The sequence below is a fragment of the Zingiber officinale genome, chromosome 9B (assembly GCF_018446385.1).
Source record: "Zingiber officinale cultivar Zhangliang chromosome 9B, Zo_v1.1, whole genome shotgun sequence".
Classification (NCBI taxonomy): Eukaryota; Viridiplantae; Streptophyta; class Magnoliopsida; order Zingiberales; family Zingiberaceae; genus Zingiber; species Zingiber officinale.
Genome location: NC_056003.1, coordinates 99,774,647 through 99,792,132, shown reverse-complemented (window position 1 = coordinate 99,792,132; position 17,486 = coordinate 99,774,647). Strand labels below are relative to the sequence as shown.

Sequence of the window (17,486 nt, the reverse complement as noted above, 5' to 3'; positions counted from 1 at the left end):
CTTTTCATATTGCATTTTATTTCTTGTTTTTGATTCTTGATAATTTTCTTTTTCTTCTTGAATATCCATGAGCACTAACATGTCAAGCAGGCCCATGAGAAATTTTTCTATACCCTTTTCTGTAAGATTTTTATCTCCCATTGTGCAACCTCAAATTGAAGCAGAAAGTTTCCAACTAGACCCAGAGATAATTTTCATGATACAAGGTCACAAATTTAGAGGAGAAGTATCAGAAAGTCCTTATCTGCATCTTGAAACATTTTTAGAGATTTGTGATTTGGTGAAATGTGAAGGAGTATCAGCAGATGCAGTTCGATTGATGGCATTTCCTTTCAGTATCAAGGATAAAGCAAGGACTTGGCTATATTCTCTCTGTCCTCAAAGCATCACAAGTTGGGAACAATTGGAGAAGCAATTTCTGAATCATTTTTTCCCTCCAAGTAGAACGGTGTATATGAGGAATTGCATAACAAATTTTTCTCAGGCATATGGAGAATCATTATTTGAAGCATGGGATAGATTCAAGAGTCTTCAAAGACAGTGCCCTCATCATGGTTTTGAAAAATGGTTGATTTTGCACATATTCTATGGGAATTTCTCAGACAAGACTTTATTGGATTCATCAGCTGGAGGTTCTTTTATGGACAAAAGTGTAGATGAAGCTTATTCGTTAATTGATCAAGTGACATTGAACCTCCATCAATGGTCGAACAAAAGTTGGATGGAATTTCCCTCAGATATTCAAAAAGTGCAAGCGATAAATGTAAGAGAGCCTGTCAAACAAAATGAAATTCAACCACCTAAAAATGTTGAAATTCACAAGTCACAGAGTGAGGAGTTCAAACATTTGGGGGCAAAGCTTGATAGTATTGTTTCAAAATGGTTTAAAGAAGATCCCCCTCCTACACAGTCAAGATCTAATGAAAAGTGTGATGATGTTGGGTTGAGAAGTGGAAAAAATCATGAAGAACTTCTGAAGAACGACATGTTTAGAATTGAGGAGAAGAATAATAGAAGATCACAAGAACTCAGTTCCATTTCTCTAGGAAGTTCCCAAAGGCCAGAAGTACCTTTCCCTCAACGATTAATCACACCAACATTAGATAAGCAAGTTGGACCTCCTCCAAAAGCTCAAAGGGAATTTGGGAAAAAGGGAGTTCAGTCTTTCCCAGGACCTTCACTAAGGGTTCCTTTTCCACAAAGGTTAGTGGGGGTCAATGAAAATAAAGACTTCGGCAAATCCTGTGACACTAATATGGTTGAGTGTAGATTTTTGAATATATATGAAGATGAAGATTTTTCAGATGAGGATTTTATTGATAATGTAGTGGTAAATAAGTTTTCAGATCTATCTCAAAATTTTATAAGGTGTTATAGTGACATCAAATTTTCAGATGATGAATGTGATATGGTAGATCAACTTAAAACTGCAAGTGAAGTTATTGATCCTCTTGTTATTGATTCTCCTATTGAGGACATAGATGTTGGTTTATTTTTTGATGTATGTGTTGATGATGATGATATGGAAGAATGTGTAGGGAGCTGTGTTGTGGAAGCAGCATCTCAAGGATCACCACCTTTGTCAAGACAACCCTTAGAGGTTTTAAGAATTGATCATGTTGTGGAACAATGTGTAGGGACTTATACAGAGCTAGTAGAGTCTCGAGAATCACCATCATTGATATCATCAACACCTAAGCTAGAGCCAGAACCATCATTTGATTCAGAGGAAGTCACATCTACATGTTTAAAAATTTCAGGTATTTCTCAACAAAGTAAGGTTAGTATTTCTTGTGATCTTTTGGAAAACTTTTTGGAGGTACCTATAATTGACTTTGTTGGATGTGATTCAGTTTTTATTACTTATTCATCTTATCTTGATATGGTTCTAGCTCTATACTATATAACATGCTTGTGGGAGATTTGTTTTTCTTTTGGATGTGCAGATTTCACATGGGCCAATAATGGGAAGCTCAATCTGAACCGTCTTCGACCACCTGAAAAAATTTCCAAGAAGACGAAGATGGAGAGAGTTATACTTTACTTTGTAGCTCCTTTGATGAAAGCTCCCTCCATAATAAGAGCCCTTGGTAGGAGGGTTCTAAAATATTTTACCCCTCCAAGAGCAAGATTTAGATGAATCTAATGAGGTGGTCGAGCTAATGACCTTAAACAAGCGCTTCTTGGGAGGCAACCCAAGTTCATTTTCCTTATTTTCTTTTATGTCTTTAGTTCTCTCTTTATAATAAACATGTATCCTCTACTTAATTTTTCTTGTCTATCTTATTGTTGTAGAATTCAAAGTTGTGGAGGAATGTGAGTATTGGATGGAGGAGTATCTTTAAAAACATGAACGTCAACCATTTGGAGCTCATCACTTGGTAACTTCTTTTAAAATCTCCTCCACATTGTTTTTAGTTTTCATTGGGACAATGAAAAATTTAAGTCTGGGGGGATGCATCTGATTTGCTTTGTTTGTTTTTGTTTTTGCTTATGTCTTGCATTGTGTTTTGATTTTTTGTGGCATACATCTTGAGAACATCAAAACTTCACTTATATGCTTTCTTGGATTCAAGTGAAATGTTAGCACGATTATTGGCTTGATTCATGATGTTCGAATGATGCTAGTAGTAAACTTTGTGTAGTTCTTTTTTCTATCTTGGAAAGCATTAATAAGCTAAGAATCTTATGGTGATGAGTTTTAGTTTTGGTTCAACCTTAAGGATTTTATCTTCACTACACTTGTGCTTGATGCTTGAATAGTTGATGTCATTGAAATAGTCATGATTCATCTTGTTTGCTTAGTACTTGGTTTCCATGGTGATCTCTCAACTTTCATTTTGGTTACTGGATGAGGCTCAAATCATTAAAGCTCATTTGGAAAAATCAAAATATCCCAACATGTGTGCTAAAAGTACATTTGTGAATAAGTTTTGCACAATGCAAACACTTATAAAAAAAAAAAACACAATAAGGGATATAAAAAACAGTTGTCATGAGTGGAATCTAGCAAGTCACCCCTTTGAGACCGAGTTAGGTTACTGGGGAAATGACTGTTTAGCTTCTCTTGAGATTGAGCACACCTTTGAGACCTTGGGTTAGTTGAGAAATATGAACCAAGTGAATGGTAAGTAAGTGCCTATCACTGGTTACTTGTCTTTCACTGGAAACATTAGGAATTCAAATTTGATGACGACTTGACTAGGACATGGATTGAAACTTGAAGGGTGTTGAGTTACTTTTACACTGTGCACAAGATTCTTATGCTTGAACCATACTTTACTTGTTTCCATGATCATGCTTGTTAATGAAACTTTTTGATAGAATTAGGAAAGTGCACTAGGTTTTATGAATGTGTTGTAGAACATATGAATTTAGACTGCAGCATTTTGCTTGAGGACAAGCAAAGGTTTAAGTCTGGGGGTGTGATGTGCGTAGATTATATACTCTTTTATGCATGTTTTTACGCACATTTACATACTTTGAGCATGCTTGATCTATGCATTTTTATACTTCCAGCTTTCCTTTTAGCATATTTACTCTTTTGGTTATATGCTTTTTGTGCATTTTCTGTACACAAGAGTCGATTTGGTGAAGAATCTACATCTTTGGGCATGCATTGGAGGAAACGAAGGGAGAAAGCACCGGGCCGTGCCCTGCACTGGATGGAGCTCGGGCCGTGTGGAGTTTGGCACCAACAGAAGAGGAAGATGACATGGCGTGTCAAGATTTGAAGCCAACCAGAGCAGAAACCTTACATGGCCGTGGGGATCTACACGGCCGTGTGAGACTTCCAGAGACCAAGCAGGCTGTGGTCGTGTGCCCCACCCGGCCGTGTATCATTTCCAGGAGCAGAAGGGTTCTGGCCGTGTGGCGCCCGAATCCCTCCTCTATTTAAACCCTCCTTCATGATTTGAAAGGATCTCTCCCCTTTGGGAGAAAGCAAGATTTGGTGGTTTCCTCCCATTCTTGGGAGGATTTCTGGGCGATTCTAAGGGAGATCTCGACGATTTCGACTCCGGAGCGAGGATTGGATCCGAAGACAAGGCTTCTTCATAGATAAGTTTTCTCTTTCCCCCTCTTCTTGTTTTCTTGGATTGGGGATTCAAAGAATGCTTGTAATATCTATTTCTTCGGGTTTTCCTCCTCGATTCATGGAGTAGATCTTGTATTCTAGGATTAAGGGAGTATTTGTATGATGGATTGATGTAATCTCTTATGGATTTGCCATTTTCTTGTTTCAATGACATTATCTTGCTTGTATCAATTAGATCTTGAATGATTGATGGTGGTTTGTGCTTAATTCTCATTCTTGATTGATTGTTTGGATTTCTTATGGACTTGGTAAGGATAAACTCTCACTCGATCATCCGAGGGATCCACGTGACAGGTGCAAACCCGTGTAAGGACGTTTGAGAGATAATCTTGAAGAGAAAATAGGAATATTCAAGAGAGTAGGATGGATTCTATGATTAGCTTCTTGTATCTTTATAGATTAATAAGGTGTGGGCTTCTATGTTGATATCCGAGGAAGGCATAGTAATAGGTGCGCTTCTGTGTAAGGACAACGTAGGTTCATGTCTAATTAATCCTATTTAGATACATTTCTCAGTCCTTAGCCGGTTGTCTATTGCAAGAGGGAACCGGCAACTTTCTACATGCTTGGCAATTGAGGAATAAGAATTGGTGAACCATTTACACTCAAGAAATCTTACAAAGAAACCGAAACTCCTAGAATCTCCCTTTATCATAACCCAAAACACTAAACTCTTGTTTGTTGATCTCTAATATTAGATTTGTTTACCTTTACTTTGCTTTTGAAACGATTGGATAGTTGTTTAGCTAATTCGCATTGAGACATTTCTAGTGCTTATTCCAGTCCCTGTGGATACGATAATCTTTTATATTACTTGCGACATTTCCGTACACTTGCGGAGCGTAACACTGAGGAAGACCGGTCTTGTTCGGGCACTGCTTGGCCATGTGCCCTTCTTGTCCACATTCAAAGCATCCTCGTGTGCCCTTGCGATAAACTCCTGGGTGGAATTTCCCACAAGTAGCACACTTTGGATAACTGGGTCGCTTGCTAGATGGTCCTCCTTTTGGGTCACTCCCTGATTTGCGCTTGCTGTTGGAGTTCCCTTTCCAGTTAGAGCTGTGGCCTTGCTGTTTTTGAGTGTGAGAGTTTCCTTGGCCCTTGGACTCTGAGGAGACTTGCTTCTGCTGCTTTATGTTGTTCTGGTAATGTTCTGTGGTCAAGGCACTGCTCACTAACTCCTCTGTAGTTTGTGGCCTATGTATGCCACCAGCCACGTTCACTGCTATCTCTGGCCTCAGCATCTTGAGCATCAACCAGTTCTTTCTTCTGTGCTAACTAGCTCGGGCATAGACGAGCCAAACTGTTGAATTTCTTCACGGCTTCCTCAAGTGAAGGTTGCCCTGGCGAAACTCGGTGAACTCGTCGTAGTGGCGGTTTGTAAACCGCACGTGAAAGAACTCCTCGAAGAACTCCTTCTCAAGTCAACCCATGACAGATCCTTCGTTCTGATTCTTTCTCACCACATGCGTGCGGAGGCACACTTCACCTTCTCGTGTTACGGCCATCCAGAGCTCCATCGTGCTCTCCAGTGTTTTGAACCAGGTTTGTGCATCCCATGGTTCACTAGTGCGAGAAGTTTCGCTGCCACTGGATCGGATAGGCTTCCTTTCTTGGCTCATCTGCTGGGTCTTAGCTGGTGGAACCTCTAAGACTACCGGAGTCGTCAAATTCGGTTCCGGGGTGACTGTGGGCTGTGATTAGCCTTTAAGGTGGCTATTTCTTGTTGCTGGAGGAGGCACTGAACTGCCTGCCTCTTGCTGGGGCTCAGTAGCTAGTGCCCTTCTAGCTGGACGTCCTCGTGTCATTTCTAAAGACATAGAGAACATAACATAACTAATACTATCACAGTTATATAATTAATGATATCATGTTTAAAGACTATCACATACTAACAGGCAATAGGCATAAAAACATGAACTGTAACTAGAAAGTAAGAACAATAAAGAGAGTAGAGGTATTCTTACTTGGAAGCTGTAGGTTCAATGCTGATGTGTGTGTAGGAATTATGGAACACTGCTCTGATACCACTCTGTAACGACCCGCCTTCTACTACTAGGCTGTAAGGCCGGTCGCCACAGTTATGCTGAGCTAACTGTGCGGAAAACTGGGCTAATCAAAATTTTTACTCTACTAATGATGGACACAACTGATAAGAAAGGTCTAAAGACCTTCTTTGCTGGTATACATATGCTAAGGAGGGAAAACTGAACATCCCAACTGAGCTAGGGACTAGAAACTGAACTTCCCAACTACCTACGATGCGATCGATCCACGATCGATCGGATCCTTCCCAATCGATCGGTGGCCGATCCAGTGTGCTGATCGGTCGCCGATCCGTATGTCTGATCGGTCGGGCCGTCCGAGCACCAAGCTCTCTGGGCAGCCATCGTCTTGGATCGGTCCGCCGATCGGGAGGATACCGTATCTGTCTGGATTAGTCGGTGGCCGATCAATGGCGCTTGTGCCGATCGGTGCAGGCCGATCGAGTTCGATTTGGAACTCGATTTGACTTCACTGGCGTGCAAAATCTCACACAACAATTCTAAAATCAATGGAAATACATTCTAACAACTATTAACCATCATTCTAACATAATTACTAACAAACAAAATAAATCTCCCATGATTTAAACACCCTATGGTTCAAAATTGCATAAAAGAAGAAATACTAAGACTTCTACTGTTTAAGCTTGCTAAAACCCCTGAGGATCTTTTATTCCAGTTCCTTCCACACACATCTTGATCTGCATTGACCTCCAGCCTCCGCTACTGGTCCACTTTTCCTTTACCTTTATCTGCAGTATAAGAAAAGTAGTATCTATAAGCTAAAAAGCTTAGTAAGAAACCATCTACCTCACAAAAACATGCAACGATGCAAATATGATTTTAAATCATGCTGTTTAAAACATATGCTGGATATACTGAATAAACTAAGCATGGCATGGCATATAAGCATACAATCATGGCATATCTAAAGCTGAACATATAAACATGTATAACAACTGCACATAAAGTTATCATGCATATCACAGGAAAAACTAAGCTGATACTAAAAACTGATCTACTGCTAGAACTGTACTGAATTCACGAACTAATTTCTGAAAGGTTGAAAACCATATACATAGAGTAAGTGAAAATACTAAACATGTTGCTGAGGGGTCCGGCAACTGTACGTGCTATGCGCGCATCTCTAACTAGACCCGGGGTTGCAAGTCCCGAATTTAGTAGAGCTACTAGGTTATCTAAACCTAGGGACCGACTATGGGAGCCCAGCCCAATGGATATCTAATCCAGTACAGTGCCAACTGAATATAGCTAAATTTTCTTATCTTGTTATTTCTAGGTTATCTGAACCTAGAGGCGACTGTGGGAGCCCACCCATTGGACCGTAGTCCCATATAAGCTAGAATAACTGATTTACTGATTTAGATGCTTCTAATGCATTCAACTATGCTAATAAAAATACCTAGGTTGCATTTTTTCTAAGCTAGTTAATTAATCGACCACCTAGTGTGCTTTAACTCCCCTCTCCATTAGGGAGACTACCTTTAGGCACCCAACAGCATCTAAACCTCCAACTGAAGGAGAAAAGACGTGTCCGGCCCATCTAAAGGTACTCACTAAATCCCTAAACCTGCGAGGAAGGTTAAATACACCCTATATGTCGAAAACATACGCATATAACTAAACTAATGCACAGAAAATCCAACGGTAGCTATTATACTGCAGGTGAGGGGTTTCTTACCTCCTGTTCGTAATTTCTTACGATTCTATTCGCTAGAATTCTGGTGGAGATGACCTTCTCGACGATCCGCTCACGTCTTTGCGTTCCTCTCGCCGAGAAGAACCTTTTTCGTGTTGGAGTCGTCGCCAGAAGGTGATCCGAGAGTCCTTGGGGCTTGGGCGCCGAGAGAGGAGGAGGAAGAGGAGTGGGCGGCGGTGAAGGTTTTTGGGAGAGGGATAGGTCACGGTGAAATTTGATGTTGCCGAACCAAGTTCTCAAAATAAACCAACCCCCAACTTAACCTTCCTATTTATACTAAGTAACTAATTCGGCCAACCCAATTATAAATATAATTGGTCCCCTTTCCTTTCAGCACGGCCCTGCTGGGTTCAACTGGTTTTCAACATTATCCCTAAGCCATAGGTCTCAGGTTCGATTCCCGCCTAAGCTATTTTGCGGTTCTAATTATTTTTGTTGCTTCCGCTACTCGGAAAATTCCGGAAAAATATCTAAAAATTCCAGAAAAATCATAGAATATTTATAATGCAGTTTCGAGAATTTTCGGGTGTTACAATCCCCATTGAATAGGGGAGGACGCACCGTACTAAAACCTTCGATCTGAGACATCCTGCACACAAGTAAACAACTAGACAAAATATCCCAAGACTTGGTCTTGGATTAGTAGTGCGGGAAGAATTAAGATATAATGAAAAAGGAACTAAATTGGTGTTGCACCAATTTAGATTTAATTGCAAAGGAAAAATTTCCAAAAAGGTAATAATACCAGTTTGAAATTATACGAAAAACATAAAACCAAAGAAGAAAAGAAATAAAAATTTAAAACAGATCCCCCCTTTGTCTGATTGGTGGTTGCACCAAATCAGAGCGATACCTGCTCTGATACCACTTGTTAGATCATGAATTTCGATAGAGGGGGGGGTGAATATCGATCTAAAATTTCGAACGAGTACGCAGCGGAAAGTACAAAAATGAGACAAAGCTAACACAAACCAATTTTACTTGGTTCGGAGCCTTTGGCAACTCCTACTCCAAGGCCCGCACACAAGGGTGCTTTCGTTAAGAAATCCACTAGCAATTCAAAGAATGTTACAATAATGAATTCCAGGAATGCTAATAAGAAAATAAATACCGACAAAATGAAAGGAAATAAACTAAAAACAACGCTTTGTCGGAGTAGCCTCGCGGCGTCGTAAGAGCACAAGAGAGCAGTCTGAGAGTTCTGAGTTGTGTGTAGAGCTCCGCCTTTGAAACTCCTTTTATAGGATGCTCGGGGCGCCTGGATCCCTTCCGGGCGCACTGGTGTGGAGAAGCAGTCCCACCCAGCGAGCTCCACATGTCGACGCCGCGTCTTGGATAAAATTTGCCTCTGGGCGCCCGGACCCCCTTTCTCCAGAAGCTCCTTTTCTTGCAAGACAAGGTTAGTCCGAGGCAATCCATATCCTGCAAAACAAAGTGTTAGCACAGTTTAGAGTATGACTTACATTCCATCTTTCCGAGATCGGAATCTAGTCAAGATATCGACTTAGAGTTCCGAAATGGTTCTAAGTCGGATCGGCGCCTAAGTTCCCTTCTCGGGAATGCGTCCTCACAGTCACTCCCTTCCAGTGACTTACCTTTACTCATCTGCCAGACATCCGGTCAGCCCTTCGACCCGTTTGGACTTCGGTCAGCCTGTCGGCCCGCTTGGACTTCTCGCCAGCTATTCGGTCGGCCTGTTGACCTAGCTGGGCTTCGTGCTAGACATCCGGTCAGCCCGTCGACTTGTCTGGACTTTGCCTGCACACTCGATCAGAGTATTTAGACAACAACAAACCTAACTTAACCTAATTTGTCATTCATCAAAACCTGAGTTAGACCGTTAGTGCTAACCGCACTAACACATAGGTCTCATCATAGTCTAACCCTTCTACTTGATTGAACCCTTTAGCTACTAACCTAGCTTTGTTTCTAACTATTTCACCTTGATCATTTAATTTGTTTCTAAAGACCCATTTAGTATCAATTATGGTCTTGTTAACGGGTTTAGGTACTAATTCCCAGACTTGATTTCTTTCAAATTGAGCTAATTTTTCTTGCATTGCTAAGGTCCAGTCTAGGTCTGGCAGGGCTTCATCTATAGTTTTGGGTTTGATTTTGGAAATCAGGGCTATTTGGCTTAGGTTCCTATAAGATGACCTAGTTCTGACTCCTTGAGTTGGGTCACCCAAAATTTGGTCTGAGGTCTTATATTTGGGTTGGTAATTGGTTCTTGTGACTCATTAAGTTCAGGTTGAATTTCGTCATCATCTTCTGTGTTTCTTGAATTAACATTTTATGTAATATTATTTATTCTATTGGTTGGTTTATTCTCTTCATCAAATATTACATTTGTTGTTTCTTCAACTTTTAGGGTGTTTTTGTTGTAGACTCTATATGCTCTACTGGTTGTTGAGTACCCTAAAAATATTCCTGGGGTTGTTTTTGACAAAAATTTACCTAAGTAGTCTTTAGTGTTTAAGATGAATACTTTACACCCAAATACTTTTAAATAGTTTAAGTTAGAAATTTTATTATAATAAATTTCATAGGGTGTTTTATTCTGAAATTTGTTAATTAAAATTCTATTTTATATATAACAGGCTGTATTGATTGCTTTAGCCCAGAATTGATTAGATAGTTTATATTCGTTTAACATGGTCCTAGCAGCTTCTTGTAGAGTTCTATTTTTTCGTTCTACTAGTCCATTTTGTTGAGGGGTTCTAGGGTAGGAATATTCATGTTTATACCCATTAGTTTCATAAAATTCAGTAAAGTTGTGATTTTCAAATCCCCCCCTAATGGTCGCTTCTAATTCTTTTTATTTGAGTGTCTTTTTCATTTTCTAATAATTTACAAAAGATTTTAAATACTTCAAAAGGTTCATCTTTAGTTTTTATGAATTTTACCCAAGTAAATCTTGAATAATCATCGATTATTACTAAGCAATATTGGTTTTTGCTTAATGACTTGGCTCCATGTGAATCAAACAGGTCTATATGAAGGAGCTCAAGTATAGACGTTGTTCTATTTAAGTTGGTTAATTTGTGGGTTGATTTGGTTTATTTACCCTGTTGACAAACATTACAGATTAAATTTTCAACAATGTTTAGTTTGGCCAGACCTTTAACTAGACCATTTTGACTTATTTTTGAAATGAGTCTGGTATGAGTGTGACCCAGTCTCCTGTGCTACAACTCAGTTTCCTCTTATTGTGTTAGGAGACATTTTATTGAGGATGTTGGTAGATTAATTGTATAGATATTATCTCTCCTAATGCCCTTAAGTATGATTTCAGGGTTGTCGATATATTTAACTGTACATTCAGATTTAGTAAAGTTAACTGAGTATCCACTGTCACATAGTTGACTTATACTTAGTAAATTAAAGTTAAAATGTTCAACTAATAACACTTTTCGAATAAATGAAGTCGGTACTGAGTTCGATGTTACCTTTTCCGATTACCTTAAGTTTATCGTCGTTGCCGAATGCAACCGATCCTAAATTCTTTAATTTGAGCTTTGTGAACTTCAGTCTATCTCTAGTCATATGTCTGGAGCATCCACTATCCAACATCCATTGATCCAATTCTTTATATTCCTACACATTAAGTGTTTGAATTGGAGTCTATTAGATGAAATGATAGTTTGACTGAAGTAATTTGAGTTTAATTTGAATTAAGTTAAATACTTAAAGTAATTAATTATTAAGATATTAAAACATATTGTAAAACACAATTTTAGTCTGAAATAATATTTAAATAAGTTTTAAAATAATTTTAAAAGGGGTTTTAAAAGATTTTAAATAAGTTTTTTTAAAATTGATTAATTTTATTTGATTTTATTAATTTAATTTGATTTTATTTTATCTTAGTCCTTAGTCATCTCACTTGATCTAAAATTTTAAATCAGGGAATCCTATAATTTTATGAGATGAATTAGGTTTAATTTTAGGGTTTGATTTAAGTTTATGTTAGATTCAGGTTTAGCTTTGGGCTCAGCAAACAGACATTCTTTGGATAAACCTCTGGGCTATGGTAAGTCACTTGGACATCATTAAAGTAACCATGCCTTCAAATTTTTCCAAATAGTTCTATCCACTGAACTTAGTACAAAACCTTGGTCTAACTAGTTAGGATCCGTAAAGGGTAGCTTCGGTCAGTTCCACTTAGCCAAATGCACCAGGTCGAAGTCATATCCTCCTAGACATGCATAGACTAAGCTTCTCTAACATACTATCATCCCAAACTTCACTAGTACCGTAGGTCAAGTTAAATCTAGCCCCTTTAATTCTAACCCTAATTACCCTGATGGGTAGCTTGATTTCGATTACCCTACCGGGTAGGTTAGTTTTTGGAGGTGCCTCCTATTCTGAAGCCTCCCTATATTATTAAATTTCTTTTTAATTTGTTTTTATTTAATTCCAGTTTTAATTAAATTTATTTATTTATTAAGATAATTTTTCTTTTTGCTCCCCCTGGATCATAACCTCGATAAGGTCTATCAAGGTAATTGACTTGATCCTTGGGGGCCCAATATTGACCAAGTCCAACTTGATTGACCAAGTTGGACTTAGGTACCCATGCTTGGACTACCTTTTTATTTGATCTATTGACTAAGGTTAGATAGGATCGATATTTCTTTTTTGTCTTAAAACCTAATCCAGATTTGTTGTAAATGACTCTTTGTGTCCCAAGAATTAGGTCAAGATTCTTGGAGCCCAAAGAAAACCGTTCCAATATTTTCTTCAAATCCTTTACCTGAGTTTTCAGGCTGGTGTTTTCTTCCTCAAGTTTTTGGACTTGAGTTGAGTTTCCAGTCTGAACTGGGTCAGGCAAGGATTCGAAGTTGGTCACTTCTTTGAGGGTTGTTACCTCCTTTAGAAGCAACTTGATCCTAATGTTTGATTTCGCTAATTTACATAATAAATAATTAACAAAATTGTGTAAATGCGGGATACTTACAGCGGGGTTGGGTCCTTCAGAAACGGATGTGGATCCGTGGCTTCTCTCGGACTTGGCTCCCGATTCGTCCTCGCTTCCAGGTTCGTTGGTGTTGTCCCAGGCTGTCAATGCGAGAAAACTCGTCTGTTTGAGTTCTTCATCGTCGGATTATTCCGAGGATGACTCATCCCAGGTTACCTTCAGGGCCTTCTTTCTTCTTGGTTTCTTTGGATCCTTCTGGTTCGGACAGTTTGCCTTGATGTGCCTCTTCTGATTGCACCCGTAACACGTTACCTCGAACTTCACCTTTGGTTGAACTTCCTTGGTTTGAATTGCCTTCTTCAGGTCCTTCTTGTTGAAACCTTTCTTTTTCTTGTAAAGTTTCTTTACCAAGTTGACGAGTTCCGTTGTAAGTTCGTCTTCTTCATTTTTTTGAGTCAGGTTCTTCATCTGGCTCTAGTTCGGTTCTACGCCTTGATCTCGGTTTGCGCATTCTGCTACTACCTGCAACCAAAGCTATACCCTTCTCAACCGGGCATGCATTAGTCTTCTCATGCAATTCAAATTCAGAGAAGAGTTCATCTAATTTAATGGAAGACAAATCCTTAGAAACCTTGTAGGCATCTATCATGGATGCCCACAAAGTATTTCTCGGGAAGGCGTTTAAAGCATACCTCAATATATCACGGTTCTCCACTTTCTGTCCGATCGCGTGAAGCCGTTGATTAGATCTTGTATCCGGGCGTGGAGTTGACTAGACGTCTCATTTTCCTACATTTTAATATTATATAATTTATTGAAAAGCAGATCTCGCTTACTTACCTTGGTTTCTGATGTACCCTCATGTAGTTCGATTAGCTTTTCCCATAACTCCTTTGAACTTGAGAACGGTCCTACTCTGTTGAGTTCCTCCTTTGTCAGACCAGACTGGAGTGTCCAGGTTGCCTTTGCGATTGCTTCTACTTTCTTTATTAGTGTTGTGTCCGAGTCCTCGTATGGTAGTTGCTTGTCGGCGCCGTCAGTTGGTAATTGGAGCCCGGTTTTAACGATCATCCAAACTTCAAAATAAGTCTAGAGATATGCCTCCATCCGGCCCTTCCAGTACCCGAAGTCGTCTCCGGTGAAGAGCGATGGTCGAGCGGTGCTATAACCTTTTTGAAGTGCCATTTTAAAACCTGCACACAAAGAAAGGGAATCTGCTCCAAGACTGGGTCTTGGATTAGTAGTGCGGGATATATAAAGGAAAAAAATGAACTCGACTGGTGTTACATCAACTTCGAGCAAAAATCGATTCGAACGAGAAATAAATCGGAATATAGTAATTATACTAATTCTGGTCGACTCTGAAAAACTAAAAATACCATGAAAAATTGCTTGATTGGTGGTTGCACCAAATCAAAGCTACCCCGCTCTAATACTAATTGTTGGGTCGAAAGCGCTAGAGGGAGGGGGGTGAATAGCGCTCGTGACTTTCACTCGTTTCGGAATCAGAAAATGTTCGAGTTAAAGCAGTGGAAATGATAAACAGAATAAGCACAAACATAGAGAGACACCAAGGGTTTACTTGGTTCGGAGCCTAGGGCGACTCCTACTCCAAGGCCCGCGATCGAAGATCGCTTTCAGTGGGCAATCACTATCAGTTCAAAAAACTTTTACAATCAAGGATTACAAGTGCTGAATAAAGGAATGGTATCGACAATACATAATAATTACGAGGTCGTCAGTTGTCGGAGTAGCAACGCGTGTTGGAAGCGTTCGGAGAACATTCGGAAGCACCAGTTGTTCTGTTTGAGATTGATGTCTGGCTGCTTCCCGAGGCTCCTTTTTATAGGCTCTGTCATGTTGATCCAGATCCCTAAGTCTTGGGATCAGGCTTGACCCGAGTGGATCGGTCGACCGATCCCTGCGTTCGGTCGACCAATTAGGCGATCTCCTCCTATCCAATCCGTCCGATTCGCTCGCTCGGCTTCGATCTGGTCAAGTCTCATCTGGGGTTCGGTCGACTGACCCCACCGTTCGGTCGACCGATCCACTTCTCTGACCCGATCAATCTAGCCTGATCCAGTCGTCAATGATCCTTGGTTCGGTCGACCGATCATGAGGTTCGGTCGACCGATCCTCTGCTCGAGCCTGGTCTAATTTTTGGAAGTCTGATCTGCTGGCTTTGGGGGTTCGGTCGACCGATCCCAAGGTTCGGTCGACCGATCTAGGTCAGATCTAACCCTGCATTAAAATGTTAGTCACCTGCAAAACAGAGTTAGAACACAACAGATAATATACGAAAAATTGGTTTGACAGTTTTTGGACTGTCCGGTTCTGACTTCAGATTTCCATCCAGAAACCTAGGTCGAACTGACGCCTATTGTTCCCTCTTCTGGGGAGCGCATCCTCACCTACTCTGCTCAGGAGAAGTTACCTTTTGCAAGTTCGGTCCTCCAGACTGGCTGGACTTTTCCTCGACGCTCGAATCTTCCAGTCTTCATGCTGGACGCCCGCTCCACGACTCGTCCAGACTTTCACCTGGTTCGCGACACCAGGATTTCCACCTAGGGTTATCGCCCCCTAGGGGTTTTGCCCGAAGCTCCGACCCGCCAAGACTTTCTGCCTAAGGTTACCATCCCCTAAGATATACGGTTACCACCCCATATGGTTTTTCCTTTGCCTAACCGCAGCTAGGGCTTTTGCCTAAGTGATCTTAGGACTTTCCTGCAATCTCAATCAATATATTAGATAACAAAACAACTTAACTTTGAATCCTTTGCCATTATCAAAACTCGGGTTCGATCGTTGGATGCTTCCCGCACCTACATGATTAAATGCAAGATGATCTAAGGAATGCAATGAATTTAATTTGAACCGCACTATAAAAAAAGTTGAAAGACAACACTTTTTATACATTATCTATGTGGCTGAAAAAGTATTATTAAAAGCACTATTGTAAGAAGTCCGCTCAAAGACAATGCTTAAAAAGTGTAAGATATGACAAATTAAACAATAAGTGTTATTCGAGAAATAACCTTACAGAATTTTCTGAGAATTTTTTTAAAAAAATTAGGATTTATTCAAACTTGGATGACATGTTTCAAGGGGATAAATCTATTATGATTAGAAAAAGCCTATTTGGATTAACCATTTATGTGGGAATTGATTGAGAAATTAACTTAGGGTGTGTTTAGTTGGGGGTTATCTTTGATAACCTTAGTTATCCATCCAAGATTATCAATGAAAATCTTGTTTGATTTAGGTAATCGATGATTTCCGAGTAATGTTCCATGCCCGATACGTTAGCAAAAGGGGCATGCAACTCGAAATCGGAAAATCTCGGAAAATTGAGGTATTTTTTTATTCTGGGGTTAACAAAAATTTTTTACACAAAATACTCTCGAATAAAAGAAAAATGTGATAACAAAGAAAAATGTAAAGAAAAAAAAAATAAAATAAAAAATAAAATAAAAAATAAAATAAAAAACTTTAAAAAAGTAAAAAAAAACACTTAAAAAATTAAAATAGAAAAAATGTTAAAAAATTAAAAAATAATTAAAAAATGGAGGGGGGGAATAAAAAATAGAAAAACCTAAAAAAATTTTAAAAAATTAAAAACATAAAAAATAATAAAAAACATAAAAAATAAAAATATATATATATAAAATAAAAAAAAAGGGGGGGAAATTTTAAAAAATAAAATAAAAATAGAAAAATAGAAAATATAAAAAATATAAAAAATAAAAAAGTAAAAAGAAATTAAAATAAAAAAATTAAAAAAATTTGAAAAAAATGAAAAACAATTTTAAAAAATGAAAAAAATAAAAAAATAAAAAATAAACATATAAAAATAAATAAAAATGTGAAAAAGAAAAAATTTAAAAAAAACATAGAGTTTAAAAGATATATATATATGGTTGGTTTTGTAACTAAGGGTAATGTAGTAAAATATTAAATTAGGTTATTCATTAAAACCTTCAAACAAACAAGTTTTTGTTGCATTACCTAGGTTGAACCAAACAACATTTGGTTATGTTTTATTCTCCATAACCTTGGTTATGTGATTACTTGGTAATCACATAACCAAGATTATAAATGATAACTTGAACCAAACACACCCTTAGAGTTTAATTATTTAAACTAAGTTGTATTACTGTAAAACCTAAATATTCTTGATTCCTTCTCAATCCACCTGATCCCCATCCTCCTCTCCTCATCGATGACACCGCTGGTCACCATGCGTCGATGTCGCCGACCATCACGAGAGCCAACCTCCTCTCTTCATCTTCGGCGCATATCCACATCAAATACCTTTCCCGATCGCCACCGCCTTGATGACGATGCCCAAAAGCCCTCCAAGTGCCACCCGAGCATTGCATCTTGAAGTAACGCCGTTGTCTCCTCCATACAAAGACCACTCACAAATGTCGCAGATCTGTCCCCGACATCTTATTGTCGTCCAATCGCGCAGGATCTCTACTCGACGCTACTATCCGATCGAGCCAGCGCCACTCAGTAACCGTCCGAGTCATAGCACCCTTTTGTCGAGACAGTCCAACACTGCCAGCTATAGCAGTAGCTAGGGGGTGACTGTTCCTGTCAGCCAACCATTCTTCTTGTCCGACTATCTTCGAGCTAGTGCCTTAGCGTTGTCGCCGCCCTTTCCTCTGGCCGGCTCACCACCACAACCACATTCATATTCAG

At 39.2% G+C, this 17,486-nt stretch overlaps 1 non-coding gene across 1 annotated transcript; it reads right to left on the bottom strand.

The window, feature by feature from the left end:
• Positions 1 to 452: 452 nt before the first annotated feature.
• On the bottom strand, positions 453 to 558 carry LOC122025825. Its single transcript, XR_006123851.1, has one exon. It is a non-coding gene; the product is annotated as a small nucleolar RNA R71 (small nucleolar RNA).
• Between the last annotated feature and the right edge of the window lie 16,928 nt (positions 559 to 17,486).